Below are 5,243 nucleotides of genomic sequence, written 5' to 3'. Positions count from 1 at the left end.
AGTCACGATTAGGAGAGGAATTAATTCTTCCTTCTTTTTTCCAAAATAATCTTTCCTCCCACACACACATTCACTCATAGGACAAATATTTACTGGAAGCCCGCTCTGTGGTTCGTGCTGATGCTGGGGACACAACAGTTGGCGAAACAAACAAGGGCCCTCTCCTTTTGGAACTTAGATTTTAAAAGCAGATGAAATGGACAATTTGAGAAAACTGTAAAATACCAAAATATATTCTAGAAGAAATAGAAAACAATGTGATGAGGTAGGTCCTGTCCTCATCTCCACTCCGAGGAAAGAGGAGGTAAGCACCTTACATCCATGCCTTCAATAGTTATCAAGCACTTAATAGGTGTCAGGCACTGTGCAAAGACTTGCATGGTAAACCCAGTTTTTGTGGTTTTACCCAGACAGTAAACTAGGGCTGATTTTCATTTGATAAATCCTGTCTTGCAGGGGTTGAGACAAAGGGAAAGAACAGGCATCCATTTTCTAACTCTCAACCTCAAGGAGTCTCCAGCAGGTGGCTTCTTGTGATCTATCACCAGTTTCCTCCTCCAAACAGTCTGGCAAGGTGTCTATGCAGACACCAAATTAATTTTGTCATAAAATGCATCCTTTTCCTCTGTTTTCCTATTAGTAAGGCGACGGTGAGAGTTTGTGGGACTAAAGCACGTCAACATCGGAAGTTTGGTGAGAGGAGCCTATCAGCAGCTGGCTGATAGGGGGGTCCATCTGCCTTTCCTCCATCTCTGGCTGAAAATTCTCTTCAGAGCAAATGCCAAGATCACACCGATGGGTGGAATTGCAGGATACAAACGGTTGTGGATGCCGTCCTGTGCTGCCCAGATCCCCCTTCAGGACTGAAGGATTTATTCGTGCCCCTCCACCCCACCTATGCTTCTAGCTGAGAACCTTGCCCAAGATTACACCTTCCCAGGGCAGCTGGCATCCAGTGACTGGTCACTGTAGGGTAAAAATCTGGCTCCTTCAGCCCAGCCCGCGCAACCCTGGAGGGCAATCCCAGCCCCAGAGCTCCTGTGTGGTCTGAAGTCCTGTGTCTGTGGTGCCACCTGACATCTCCCTTTGCCACGTGCTGCTTCCCCTTCCAACCTTCATGGGTGTGGGTTCCAAGAGCACTCCCCAATAAACTCCCTGCAGCTCAAGAGCGTTTCCTAGAGAGCCCACGCAGCCTGCAGCAGCTAGCACCAGGATGGTCTGCAAGAGTAGATGCTAAGATGGAATTTTGGAGCTGGGTGACCCCGCTTTCCAGGTGAAAATGAGGACCCTAGCCCCCCAGTAGGGGAGGTATATACATCACCTCGGGCACAGGGAAGCACTAAGATTGTTCCATTTTTCAGCCTGAGGAATACATGGCAACCAATGGCTCAGACTCTTCAGGGATGAAGGTCTGAGCCACCCCACCACATAAACCACCTAGACCACCAGAGGTGCGAGCAGAAGGTGAGAGGAATCTAGGATGGGCAGGAGAGGAAGGAGTGATGAGTGTGTCAGTTATGCCTGGAGATGAACTGCAGCAACAATGGGAGCTGGGGTTTGTTCTGCTAACCTTCCTCTTATAAGATTCCCACAGGAAAAGATGCCCACCAGGGTCCTGCTCTCAGAACGGAAAAGAAGCAGGTTGATCTGCATAGCACAATAGGTGCACTATGGCAAATGTTGCCCTGTGCTACCTAGTCCTCCTGAAGACTGAAGGACTTAGTCCCCAGCTCCTGGGAAGGTTATAGGTTCATGGATCTCAACCGTCAGCCCACTCAAGGAATTGTCTTTGGCTGAAGAGCAGCCATACCTGAAGTCATTCCTGAGGTAGCTAAAATCCAATATGCTTGGTCCCTTTACCCCAACTCTGAGCAGCCACCCCAGCTTCAGAATTGCTCACAGGGTCCGCCAAAGCCTCCAGTGACCAAATCACAGTCAAACTGCTCCCTCTGCCTTTTTTCCCTCCCCCGGAGGAGTTGCTCCTGAGTGCACTCCCTAATAAACTCCCCACACGCTAATCCATAATCTCTGATTGGAGTCCGCTCCAGCGGAACCCAATCCGTGAGACAAAAGGAGAGTTGAGCCCAAGGCACAAACTGTTAACCTCTGGATTTAGTTCTTTTGCCTTATCTAATCCCAGAACCCCCAAATGCACGTATATGGTGCATCCACCACACTCTTGGCCTTTGTGGTGAACTTGACCCCCTGGGGAAGCAGTGTGTTCTTTATCCTGTCAGGCCAAAGATACTCCTTTCTGATCACACAGTCCCCTCCAAAGCTTTCGCCAAGGTCCCACCTGGATTCAGCCTCTGCTGGGCCAAGGCCTACCATCCATCATGATAAAGCACACTGTGTTCACAGTCCCTTAACAGCCGCAGAACGGCTATTTATGACTTCGGGCTGCCAGCATAGATCCCTTCCGGGGGCCCTCTGGGTCCCCAAGGATTTTCTGCCTTAAGGATCCTTGTGGCTCATCTCTCTCTGAATGGAACAGCCCCAGCTGCTTTGCTTAAGAGTGAGGAGATGGGGAGGTTCTATCACTGAAGCAGAATGTCTGACTTTCCCAAGTTCAAGTCAGTAGAAGGGAGGGGACTAGAATACAGTTCTGTATCCTTTTTGCTCCATCACACCACCTTTCCTGAACCCTAGGGTTTACCTCTACTAAAATCTAGACTGGGGGGTGGAGGGGCTCAGTCGATTAAGCATCTGACTTTGGCTCAGCCTTGCAATGGGCTCTCTGCTATCAGTACAGAGTCCATTTCAGATCCTTAGCCCACTCTCTCTCTGCCCCTACCCAACTCGTGCACACATGTGCTCTCTCTCTCTCTCCTAAAAATAAAAACATTTAATAAAAAATGAACTAAATTAAATTAAATGTAGACTGGGATATAAATAAGGAGGGAACTGATCTGTCCTGTAGATCTCAGACAGACCTGGGACTTTGAAATACCAGGTATGTGGAAGTCAAGAATGAGATATGGGACTAAAATCAGGATTAACGGAAAATCTGTAAACAGAGTATTTAGTCCCTGCCCATCTGGGTGGTAAGAAGGAATGGGAAGGTGACTTGTGTGAAGTGATATGTGGCCATGAATCTGGTGAAAATTTTCTCAATTTTTTTTTTAACTCCAAATTGTTTTGTTTTCTTTATAGTTGACATATATTAGTTTCAGGTGTACAAGATAGTGATTCAACATTCATATATGTTATGAAATGATCACCACGATAAGTCTAGTTACCATTATACAGCTTGTTTTCATTCTTTCATCCTAGGTCCAGAACCTTTTGTAGAGGGGCATTTGTAGGAGGGACTGGGAAGTGCTGCCCAGGTAGAAGGAGGAATTTATACTTGTATTTTTTTTAACATAATAATCAAGTGATTATCATACCACTCACAGGCAAACTGTTCCACCATTTCACCTCAGGATTCTCATCAATGCCTAGTAGTGAACATCAGTGGACAATATTTGGGAATTCAGAACTGTATAGTTGGGAGTTTCTTCTATTCCTGGGCAATAGAAACTCTGGACAAGAAGCCAAGAATACGACTCCATCAAACTTCTCTAGTATTAAAAAAAAAAAAAAAAGTGAAACCCTCCTGCAGTAATGTTATAGGCATATCTGAATCCCTGGAATATATCAGTCAGCTTGTGCCTATTTCTGTGGCAGAGGAAAACTAAATGGTGTAATAATAATTTTAAAAAAATCCTTCCCCCAGGAGACCAATGTTTGGCCAGGAAAGTCTTTAGACTAGCAGTTAAATCCCTTCTTACCCAATGTATGTGGTGACACTGATAACTCTGCAAGTTTTTCCAAGGCTGTTGGATTTGGTGGAATTTGAAACTTGCTGAGTTTTGTGAACATGTAAGCATTCCAAAAATAGAGACATATGTCACCCTTCTAGGTCTTTCTAGAGATGACCTATGTGGCATTTAAAGAGAAGATGACTGTCCCATCTCCTGTTTGCTGTGTGGGGGACTATCCAGGAAAGAAAGAGCTGGATCCAAAGTTAAGGTTAATGGTGATTTGATCCAAGAGCCATGAAAAAAAAAGAACCTCCACTAGATACCAAAATTGCAGATGCTTAAATCATCTGTACTGCCAACAAACTATGCCAATGTCTTGTTTGTTTCTGTTTACCCATCCAAACTATGCCTCTCCTCAGGCCTCAACTCAGTAAATAGTGTCACCAAACATCTGGTTACTCAGGCCAAAACCTTAAGAGTCATTCCTGAGGCCTCATTTTGTTTCAACTCCTCCCCCACGGTCAGTTAGTCCTTTTCCTTGCGTATAAAACACCCAAAGCTGGCTATTTTTTCCATCTTCACTATTCTCATCCTAGCTAAATACATTTCTTTCTCTCCTGGAATACTTTGCCTGTTNGAGGCGTCCGGGGCGGGGGGGCCGGAGGCAAGAATGGATGGAGAGGACGCGCGCGCGCTAGCGGGACCCTGGGGCTGAGGGGAGCGGCGCCCCGGGCTGAGCGAAAAGTGGCCGAGGGACGAGGAGACCTGGGCTGGGCTGGCGGGGCCCGGAGGGAGAAGGGGNCTTCCCCTAATCCTTTGCACTTGCTTTTCCCCCTCAGTCTGCCCAAATCTTCACAGATTAGGTCTTTATGGTCGTGATCTCAGTGAACCTTCCCTGACCATCCTAAGCATCACCGCAGCCCTTCTCCTCCCTCGCCATCAGACCGACCTCCATTTAACTCATAAAGCAACACTTGAACTGACCCTTATTTTAAAGATAAGTTTTTAACATTGTTTGCCTCTTCCCCACCAGGACGTAAGCTACCAGAGAGAGGGAACCTTGTCTCGCGAGTCCAGCCCAGTAACCCCACTAGGGGTCGACAGTTATTTCCTAAACGGGGCCGTCCCAGAGCTGAACGACACGGAGGGGCAATGCTAACACAAGGTGACAAGGACTGTAGGGGGGGCCCGGGTCACTTGGCAGAGTCTCCCACCCATCAATCCAGTCTCCCTTTTGAAAGGCTAAAGACTGAGGAGCCTTTTGTCACCAGTCATTAACAACGATAACATTATTGGCAAGAAAGCTCAAAGGCGGCGTGGTCTGCCGGAAGAGACCGGGCGAGGGGCAGGGGCCTGGGCCGGAGGCCGGTCCCGCTCCAGGGAAGCGAGACGTGCGGTCCAATTTCTATTGCCGGCGCAGAGGAGCCCAGGGAAGTCGGGAGGGTCGGGGCCGCGGGCCCGGCATGCGAGGCGGGCCGCACAGCCAGGAGAACGAGA

The sequence above is a fragment of the Crocuta crocuta genome, unplaced genomic scaffold (genome assembly GCF_008692635.1).
Source record: "Crocuta crocuta isolate KB4526 unplaced genomic scaffold, BGI_CrCroc_1.0 scaffold73, whole genome shotgun sequence".
NCBI classification, from domain to species: Eukaryota; Metazoa; Chordata; class Mammalia; order Carnivora; family Hyaenidae; genus Crocuta; species Crocuta crocuta.
The sequence above is the reverse complement of the archived record's forward strand: the minus strand, read 5'-3'. Positions refer to the sequence as shown.